The sequence below is a fragment of the Cupressus sempervirens genome, chromosome 11, assembly GCF_028749045.1.
Source record: "Cupressus sempervirens isolate cs-2001-9-10 chromosome 11, ASM2874904v1, whole genome shotgun sequence".
Lineage (NCBI taxonomy): Eukaryota > Viridiplantae > Streptophyta > Pinopsida > Cupressales > Cupressaceae > Cupressus > Cupressus sempervirens.
Window position 1 is genome coordinate 433,902,939 of NC_143128.1, and position 11,477 is coordinate 433,914,415.

The window sequence follows — 11,477 nt, forward strand, 5'->3', positions numbered from 1 at the left end:
TCTGCGAGCCAGGTTTTAAGTTTTTTTTTTTTTGTTGTTGAAAAAATCACATCCTAATGCATGCAGGAGGTCGTATGACCTATTAGGCAAATTATTTTTGCCTCCCAGATCAACATTGTCTAAAATGGATAAACTTTATATAAAAATGGGAGTTTTGACGCCTTCTGAATCCAACCGTGAGGTCTGTTTGGCCTCAAAGTGCTTTGAAAATTAGAAACCCCTCTATTTTCACAAAAAATACTCAAAAAAACCATATCTAATATGTCAAACCCTCATTCTCTTTTTTCTCCAAATATCAAACAAGCTACAACAGATTTGATTATGGTACCATGAAGGATTTATGCAATACAGAATACAAATCCACAAAGCCCTTGAATTGTTGCATGTAAAAACCTATCATAAAGAAGAAAAAGACAAGAAGAGGCGAGGGTTTACTTTGAAAATATGCAAATTGTATTCTCAGAATGAAAAAGATACAAGATAATTACAAACAATCTATCCTTATAGAAGGAGATCGAAACCCAAAAAGGGTAACCGAGAAGGTACAAAGGGTAACCTAAAAGGTAAATGTTATTTAATAATTACTAATTAATTATTAAATAAAAATGCAAAAAGGGGTGTAAAGTGAAATCTTAAGAAGGGAGAAAAGGTAATTTAATTAATGAGATTAAATTAACCCTTCTCTCTAACAATACCCACAAGAAGAAAGAAAGTAAAACATGCCCCATGCTCTTAGTCTTCTAATCTGTGACATCCTCAAAAGACTAGTGGGGAGGGAACACATAGCAAAGAAATCATCATAAATAACACACAAAGAAAGTTAAAGTTCATCATAGCTAAGCAATTTAAATGTTTAAGTATGTGTGTAAGTCACTTGGCCATTTCTTCAGAACTTGACTCTGACAGTGAGAAATATCGCAACATCTAAGACTGTAGGTCGACTATCTAAAAAGTATTGAGAAACACTTGATGTCAAGTTGTGGGAGGGGGTGGAGCTAGTGTTGAGAAACATTATTTTTGTGAGGTGCCAAAGAAACCCTAATACACAAGGAGACCCCAATAGGCTAAGAAGATATGCCCCCAAGACGAGGACAAGGGATAATTCCAAGCTAGGAAATGTGTTGCAGAGTGAATGATTGAGACTGATAGACATAGGTATGAGGTATCAAGTAGTTTCTATTTCCAAGTTCTCACCACTTGGTATTTTTTTTAGGACTTTTTTTTAAAAATTATATTTTAATTTTTTTTGGTGATACATCAAAGCACCTATTGCTAGGTTTTCACTAAGATGGTCATTTTTTTAGGACATTTTCTAATTACATTGATAGGCTCCATAAGTTGTTCCCCTTCTAGAGTAGAAAGATGATAGGCACCAAACCCAAATGTTGTTGTGATAATGTAAAGGCCCAACCAGTTAGGTTCAAATTTCTCTTTTTGCTCTTTGTTCTATTTTTTTTGGGATTTTATCTAAGCACAAGCTCACCCACTTGGAACTCATGGGGATGAACTTTCATGTTGTATGTAGTAGACACACGCTTTTGATAAACTCTCATATGGTTGAAAGTAGCCTTGCGGCATTCATCAAGGGTTTCTAGCTCTTGTACTTACATAGCCCTATTGTCTTCATTAGTTATCAACCCATGTAAGGAGACTTGCAATGGGAGGATCTCAACTTCTAAGGGGAGGACAACCTCAAAGCCATTGACTAAAGAAAAGGGTGTGGCCCCTATAGGAGTACATATGGTGGTTTTGTAGGCTCATAGTGTCAAATTGATTTGTAAGTGCTAGTCTTTCCCTAATTTGTGGATTGTATTGTGCAGAATCTTGAGCAATGTCTTGTTAGAAGCTTCATCTTGTCAATTCCCTTGGAGATAGTAGATTGAGGACCAATGTTGTTTGATTTTTAATTTCTTACACAACTGTTTTAGGTCCTTGTTTTTAATTTGTCCTCCATTATGAGTAACAATGGAGGAAGGAATGTTGTAGTGACAAATGATGTGGTTGAGTATAAACAAGGTAATGTTTTGTTGTAGCAGTAAATAAGAGCACAACCTCAACCCATTTGGTAAAATACTCAGTCATTGTGATAATGAACTTGTGGGCACTAGATGAACTTGGATGAATTTTCCCTACCAAGTGAAAGGCTCATTGTTGAAATGGCCAGTATGTAATAGAGGGTATAAGCTCACGTCTAGGAGCATGAATCAAGTTGCCATGAAGTTGAAATTTCTTACAGGACTTAGCATAATGAACAATGTCAGCTTGCATGGTCAGCCAATAATAACCCGCCTCACTCAATTTTTGAGCAAGTGTAAGGCCATTGGAGTGTGCCTTGTAAATGTTATCGTGAACTTTAGCTAGTGCCTTTTTGGACTCTTCTAGCTCTAAACACATGAGCAAAGTTCCATCTATACCCTTCCTATACAAGTCACCAGATACCAAAGTGTAATGTGAAGCATTGAGAAGGAGTTGGCATTTTTGGTGTGCGTGAGATTTTTAGGAATAACCTGATCACGTAGGTAGGAGAAAATGGTATCATAGCAAGATGAATCATGATCCATAATGGTTCAAATCACATGGTTATCAAAGGAATCATAGGCAAGATGACATAATTCTTCCACAATAACTCAAATCATGATTCATGTTCTTATAACTGGAGGATAGATGCTAGGGTGGCCATAACATCTGCAACCTTATTTTTTGCTGGAATGTGAAATAGTTCCTTAGAGCATCAATCAAATTCTTGTAAGGTACCAACTTGTCCATCTTTGGTTTGATATTCATTGTTGACTTGATTTATGACATGTTAAGAATCTCCATAGATGTGCAATTCTGTGATTCTCCATTCAAGAGCCATTTTAATCCCATTTGTTAAGGCCTCATATTCCACAATATTGTTAGTGCAAGGAAATAGGAGTTTGTAAGACTTTGGGATTGTGTAACCATGAGGTGTGATAAAGATAATGCTTGTCCTAGCCCCAACCTAAGTATAAGAACCATCAAAAAACATTTTCCAAGTTCTTTCAGTAATGTACATGATTGAAACATCTGGAAATTCAATCTACATAGGCATTGTATCTTCTAATGGAAAATCAACCAGTTGATTTGCTATAGCCTACCCCTTGATAGCTTTGTGTTTGACATACTGAATGTCAAATTTGGAAAGAATCATCATCCATTTAGCTAGGTGGTCGATAAGCACAACTTTACTTAACAAGTATTTTAGGGGATCAATTTTAGCAATAAGATGGATTGTGTGTGCCAACATATAGTGTCTAAGTTTTTGAGAGGCAAATACCACTAAAAGGGAAGCTTTCTCAATGTTGTTGTAGTTCATCTAATAGGCCACCAAAGTGCGACTGATGTAGTATATAGCATATTCTTTTCTGGTCTCATCAATTTGTGCCAATAATGCTCCCAGGGGGGAATCTGTAGCTGAGATATATAAGATCAAAGGTTTTCCCAATATGGGTGGCATCAAAACTAGAGGTTTAGCCAAGTATACTTTGATTTGATTTGGGATTTGTTGATAATTTTCGTTCCAAATACAAGTAGAGCCTTTATGAAAGTTTTTGTTGAAAGATTGAACCTTATCAACCAATTGAGAAATGAACCTTCTAATTAATTGTAGACATCCTTAAAGACTTTTGGGTTGACTGATATTCCAAGGGGGAGGTATTTCCATGATGGCTTGTACCTTTTTCAGGATCAACCTCAATGCCTTTGGTAGATATGACGTAGCCTAGCAATTTTCCTAATGTGACACGAAAGACATACTTTTTTGGGTTTAGCCTATGTTGAAATTGTTCCATGTGGTCCAATATCAAACTAAGGTTGTCAAGATGTGTGTCTCTTTTTTAAGATTTTTCTAATGTTTCATCAACATAATCTTCCATATTCTTATGCATCATGTCGTGGAAGATACTGGTCATTGTGCATTGATAGGTAGCGCCAACATTCTTGATCCCAAAGGGTATGACATTCCAACAGAAGGTACCCCATGCATATGTAAAGGGTTTTTTTTGCTTGATTAGCAGGAGCAATTTTAATTTGGTTATACATGGAGAAGCCATCTATTAAGGAGTACATTTCATAACCTACCATCATATCCACTATCATGTCTATGTTGGGTAGTGGAAAGTCATCCTTAGGGAATGCCTTGTTTAAATCTCTAAAACCAGTGCATACTCGAATGGATTTGTCACGTTTAGACACATGTACAATATCATAAATCCACTCTACATAATCAATAGCTCTGATGAAATTTGCACTTAGGAGATTTTCCAATTCTGCTTTAACTAAGAGGGCCACATGTGGGTGCATCTTTCTCAGTTTTTGCTTAACAAGTTTTGCACCAGGAGAGATAAATAAATGAGGCATAATTAGATCTGTGTCAAGTCCTTGCATATTTGAGTAAGTCCATGCAAAATTGATCTTCTTTTCTTGAAAGAACTTGGAAAAACTCTCCTTTTCTTCAGTTGACAATGATTGAGCCACATGGATAATTTTAGGAGATTCTTTAGTACCTGAGTTGATTGGTTATTGAGGTTCGATGAGAATTGAAGATCTATCCTAGAAATAGCTTGGTAGACTACCAAGTACCTCATCTACAAATGCCTCGAGCAGGTTTTCGCCATTGGATACATCTTTATTTTTACTCTTTTTGGGTTTAGATATCGCCACAAAGTGGTTTTTGTCATTTGATCGCTTATTTTTTCTTTTAATTTTGTGGCTGGGGTATTTTATATATGCTTCTATCATGCTAACCACGAGTTCACTAGTGGAAGAGGTTACAAGTTCAATGGTGTTAAGATAGCAAGCAATCTCATTGTTGTTCTAGAAAAATGATATTTTAGGTCTTTGATGTTGAGCTAACCAATCTATGAGATCATGGTGAATTGATGAAAGGGATGTGGAGGCTTAAAGGCTATTGATATGGAAGGAGTCATCTTCAATGACATGAGAAGCTAAGCCTTTAGTGAATGTTGCAAAGGAGTTAAAATTAGTAATAGACCTAGAGGAACTAGTATGGTCCACTAAAAAAGTTTGCAGACCAAACTCATCTAACCCTAAACTAGACTCTTCAACTACATTTGATTGGGTAGCATAGGTGTGAATGACATCCACTCCTAATCCACAAGATGCATCTAAGAGACTTTCCCATTCATACTCACCAGAATCTATACTCTAGTTTCTAGCAATTAAGCGATCAATATTCTCTCTAATCCTTCCTTTGTTTAAGTCTTCGTGATTAGATTCATCATGGTCATGTTGTCCAAAAGTGGAAGCCCACATCATTGTGGGTAATACTTGATTCTTCTCCCCAAAGGAGAGAAGTGAAAGGCATGAAATCCTCATCTTGTAGAGTGGTAACAACAAAGGGTGGATCATTATCCTCAAATTCATTGAACATGAGAGCTCTTCTGTCAAATCTAGCTATTTCTTCTTCAAGGCCAAAGCCTAGGCCAATAGTTTCTCGAGTGTTGCGACCTTCAGTATGACTTAAGGGTTCTATGAGGGCTTTTTTGTGACCAGTTAAGGACTCATGACCTTGATAGCCCATGTTTGTCAAAAGTTTATACCCTTTGTCATAACGCTTAGAAGAGATCGGGGTAGTGACTGTGACTTCCTCCTCATCTTCCTCTTCCCTATATATCCAATCCTTGATTGTTTGTTCTTCTTTTTTTGCTTCTAAGGGGGCTGAGGATTGAACAAAAGTGCCAAAAATGGTCATTGTAGAAGCTGAAGGCTTCGATTTTGCAGAAGGTTTCCCTTAAAATCTAGGGGAAACTAGTAAAGAAGTGATAGAATCCAGAGTGTACTCGCCCATGTCTAGGCTCATCATTTTCAGTTTATGTTTGTACTTTGTAAAAGATATTTTTAGCTTGTGAGAAGAGCGATTATGAGGAACCAATGTTTTTGCAACATATAGCATGTTTATAGAAATTGAGTTGTCTCCGGAGACAACGATCTCAGTACCATTGAAAAGAAACTTTATACACTGGTGATATGTGGAAGGTACTACTTGCATATCATGGATCTAATGCCTTCTCAACAACAAATTGTATGTTAGTGGTATGTCTAGGACGTGGTAAACCACATTTTTTTCAACTGGACCAACTCAAATTGGGAACACAATGAGACCTTTAGAAGGTCTTTTGACCTCATCATAGGCTTTGATAGTGATGTTGCGCTTAGGGTTGATGGAAAATTTAGACATGCCTAGTTGTTGGGTAACATTGAATGAGATAATGTTCAACCCTACACCATTGTCTATTAGGACTCGACAAATGCGAGTATGAAAGATTTGGACTTCAACATGGAGGGTGAAATTGTGGGGTGACTAAGAGATCTATCATATTCTTCAAAGAATGTGAGATAATGAGGTGAAGAAATGTGGTTCACTATAGCTTGGAATCACTCAATGTCAATATCTATGGGGATGTTGGTGAAGCGTAAGGCTTTTTTTGAGAATGTCCTTGTGCAAAGGAGATAACTCTAACAACTCAAAGATGGATATTTTGGTTGGAGTTCATTGTAGCTGACTAATAAGGTCATAACTAGATATTGTTGAGGTAGTTATTTTCTTAGATGATGAAACATTTTTAGGATCGTTAGCAACTTTAAGAACAACTTTGCATTACCCCCTAGCGACAGTGTTAAGCGGCTCACTTTGTGAGGAGGAAGATTTTGCCACTCAAAGTACTACCTTAGGTTTAGTGTCCTTAGGTTAGTGTTGATAATTTTGTGTTTTGAGGACAACCTTGGGTCTTTTATCCTCAACATCATAATTGGGTTGTTTTTTAGAATTAGAATTCATCATGCAAAGATATTCGACAAGCTCAATCATGTTTATAACATTGTTTGTGTCAACATACACATAGTTAATCTCAACATCATGATTTTTCTTAGGAACCTTGGAGGATTTGCCTTTCATATATTCTGGTAATGGTTCTTTAAAAGCTTTGTGATTAGATTTCTTCACTAGGCCATTTATGACAACTTTACCAACATCTATGAGATCTTGAATGACATCTTTGAGTTAAAATAGTGTTCAGTATTGTTGCCTTTACTTCTATGATAACTACAAATGTGATCCTCTCTCCACCAAGGGGGTTTGACGGGTGGGTCATAGGGGCAAGAATTGTTTAGAAGTGTAATAAGTTTGTTTGCAATTAAGGTCTTCAAGACCACTTCATAAGGTTTGACCATTGGTGTGTAAATACGTCTTTTCTTAGCAAACTTGGTGTTCTTGTTAGATGTTTGTGGCTTCAAACCTTCTTTTTGTTTTGCAGCGTAAATGACATTGGAAAGGTTGAATACAGACTCTTTGGTATTAGGAGCATCCACTACTCCATCATTGACAATATATTTGTTTTTGTTCCAAGGTTTGTTTTTGCCATTTTTGTCTCTGTTCATAACAATATCACCTTTCTTGATAGCAACATCCTCAATATGATATGTACTCTCAACCATTGCATTGAAGAACATGAACAACTATTTTCTCAAGTCAAAGTATAGTTCTTGTAAAAGTGTATTGACAAAGATATCAATTTTCTTGGCCTCAAGAACTTGTTGAGGGTACCTAGAATGTAGAGATCTCCATCTCTGCAGATATGTTGAAAAAGGGTCTCCCTGTTTTTGTTTGATGTTGCACAAATCCAATATAGTGACGGGATGTTGAATGTTATGGGAATATTTTTGGATCAAACGTTGTGCAAGTTCATCAAATGTTTTGAGAGGGGGAGTCAATTTTGTGAACCACTCCATGGCTTGTCCTCTTAGACTCCTAGGAAACAATCACAAAAGATAGGTGTCTTTATGCATGAAATCCATGCTAATAGCATAGAAGTGTCTTACATAATCACGAGGTTCACCATTTCTATCATATTTGTCATACTCAGGAACCTCTATATCCTTAAGAAATGGAAATGTGTACAAACTCCTATCAAAGGGGAGAACACATATTGATTCGACAAAGGAAGTTTTAGGTTGCTCCTTGTAAGTTTATATTGTGCAAGTTGTTTCGTAAGTTCTTGCATTACTTCTCTCAAGATTTCAACCTCAATGGACTCTCATTTTTTGATTATTCTTTGCACATAAAAATCTTGAGGGAGTTTTCATTTGATTGCTATCATATATTGAAAGTATTGGTCCCCATTATGTTCTAAGGTTTTCAACATCAATTTTGAGAGACCTCATCCTGTTGAAATCTTATGATCATCGTTATTAGTGATCTCATCATCACTTTCATGATGTGATTGTGACTGTCTAGGTGGTGATGGGCATGCTTCTACATTGACTCTAGGAGTCCTTGGAGGTGTGTTGTTGTTGTCATTGTCATTGATGGGAATGTGATCAAATGGATTGTGGGATTAGCCCCTCATATTTTCCTTATTGTGTATGTGAGTATCAGTTCTAGCTTGTTGATAAGCCTTTTCTCTAGTGTGTATGGCTTCTTTGAGTCATTCATTTTTTGGCGCTTGTTCTTTTAAGTGGCATTTGATCTCTTCGGGATGCATGGTGATCAAGCTATTGTTTTCACCCATGGGTGTATCAAAGGGTGTACCAAATGGGTTTTCAAAGCTATAAAGCATATTATGTTAGATGTTGGTTGTTTGTGTTTGATTAGAGTCAACATCTTCCACACAAGGTTATCCACGAGGGCGCCTAGGTGGAGTTTCCAGTTGTGCGAAAATGAAAGAGGGACGACTACCATTACCAAATTGGAATCTAGTTGTGACCAACATGTAAGGGTATGTCTTTGCTTAGTAGGACAAGAAAAGTGTTTCAAATTTGAAGCTTGTACAATCAAGAATAATCACTTGTTAAAGTAATATAGATGGCTTGTCAAGAGTGCTCAAGAACTTACAACACTAATAACTCAAGCCGAGAGAGAGCAATAATCTTGACAACAAGTAGCTAGCATAGAATGATAACCAAGTTTTGACAAGCGATCATCAGTGACATTTTGAGACTTACATCAGGGAGAATAAACCCATCCTTTGACAAGTGATCATCAGTGACATTTTGAGACTTACATCAGGAAGAATAAATCCATCCTTTTCAACTTAGGATAGCACCTAACATGAAGTGTTGAGACTAGATTTGGGAAGGAATGAAGAAACAAGACCCTAGATTAGTTAAAATGCACTACAAACTTTGTTTTGAAGGAAAAATAGCCTATGTGATATGTTTCCAGAAGATAAGTGTAGTAGGACAACAATTTGTATTGTACAATATAGTTTTAAGTAACTAAGCAACACTTTTCTTGAGGGTGACAATTTCTCTTAAGCAAGGTGACAAAGTTAAGTATAACCAGGTGATAGAACTCAAAGTAATCAAGCGATATAATTTTGGAAAGACGAGTATCGTATGATATTTCTCTAGAGATGGTACAATAGTGTGCCAGTGAATTGTGAAAAAGGATAGTTTTGACTCAAAAAATTTGCATTTTGGTTTGACAATCGAGTAGTTTTCAGATTAGAATGTTGTGTAGGCAATGTAGAACTTCAGTTTACATCAAGGAACATCACAGTTTGCAAATAGTAGAGGTATTTTTTTATGTCTCTATCAATTGAACAAGGAACAAAGCAACCTTTCCAACACACATTTGTGATATAAGAACATACTTTCTATTAAAGCTATCGAGATGTTTGATTTGTGAGAATGTTTACACAGGTCATCACATTCGAAAAACACTTGCCAAGCATATGTACCTAAAAGTCATAGTTCATTACTCAACAACTTGGCCCACACTAAGTGTTCCTTTGCCTCACACCAAGTGGTTTCCCTCAAGAGATCAATTTGGCTTTGTCATGGAAAAGGCCATAAGCGTAACCAAGGGAACACAGATGGTGAATGTAAAATCTCGAGGTGATCAGGTTAATCCATTATGATCGATCCTTGCATAAAAAATTTGAGCAAAATCATAGGGTAGTTACTAACTTAGAGTGTTTATAAAGGGCTTCCATTCATAATGTTCTTCTTGCACCCAATTACAGGACACCCCACCTTGCAGTGAAAGAGCACCTTAAGCATTCTTGCTTAGCATTTTCCTTATGGTCCCAATCCCACAAGTACTCACACTAAGTGAAGACAAACACTATGTCTACCAAGGTTTTGTGTCCTTGATAGCCTTTAGATTATAGTGGGTTGGAATAACCAAGTTTGCTTGTCCCCACTTGGGTCGTCCTCTTGGTTGCCCACTTTCAAGAGTAAAGATTTCTAATTCACTGTGAGGGTGAAGAACATACTCTCCTATCTTAATTGTTTCCCCCAAACATGCCAAAAAGCTTCAATTAATCCCCTTGTTCTCAAAATCCAAAGGTGAGTCAAGATTTTTTTTTCACCACAAGTGTGAAGAAAATACTTTGTTATCACCAAAGAATCCCAATTACAAGTTTACATGCCTAGAAAATGAAACAACTAGTAAGATGTCGCACATAAAATGAAAGAAATACAAGCAAGTGTTTGATTTTTATGCATTAGGAAACCCTGTAAACAAGTTTTTAGTAGCCTTTATGCATTTGAAGCTTTGACATGCATTCCTTTCAAGGTAGTTATGCAAGCATTTCAAGGCAATAACCTACAAGAACAACTATTAGTCCACCACAAGTTAGTACCAAACAATAGAAAAATCTACAACTAAACCTCTGTCAGCCTGTAATGGACTTATAAAACCTAGCAAACAACAAGCAACAACTGGAAAACTAATCAAATCACCTGAACAACAAGTAATTTTGGACTAGGCAATATTTTTTGTTGGAAAGGTATCGTATGATACTTTTTTGTATACTTGTGCAAGACTTTTCCTTCGTGCAATATTTTTACCGAAGCCGTGCGATACTAGCCACATACTTAGGTGATATAATTTAGTAAGGGCATGTGATACTTTTACTAGAAAAGTATCACCTGACAATACAAACAAATATCATACGATACTGGAAAAGTATTGCCCAATACTTGCGACTGTAAAAAAAAAGTACAGACAAAATGCATAAAATGTAGGAAATGCAGCAAGACAAGGAGAAAAACTAGAGTGTTCAGCCCCATGGTGGGTGTACAAGTTTCATAATAGATGAAGATAATCACACCATTGTCTTTCTCAGAGATACCATATCTATTTGAAGACTACCTATTCCATCATGAAATACATTTGAATTGTCAACCCAGGGACCTAGGACTTGAAATGGGTCAGCACGGTATGTGCACTAAGTTCCTTTAAGAATCTTAACACCTATGCTGCAGGAAGGTAAAATGCATGAAAGGAATCTATACTACTGATACAGAATAGTAGACACACATATACTAACAATAGATAACTAAGGAAAGCTTTAGAAAATGAATTCTAAACTAGTTAACAATTCAAACATCCACCATGACCATTTTCTGCAAGTGTTGCAGGAACTTTCATAGTAACAATGTTGTAGGACTAATATAGTAAATCTATCTTAAAATAGGAAATTACAAGGAAT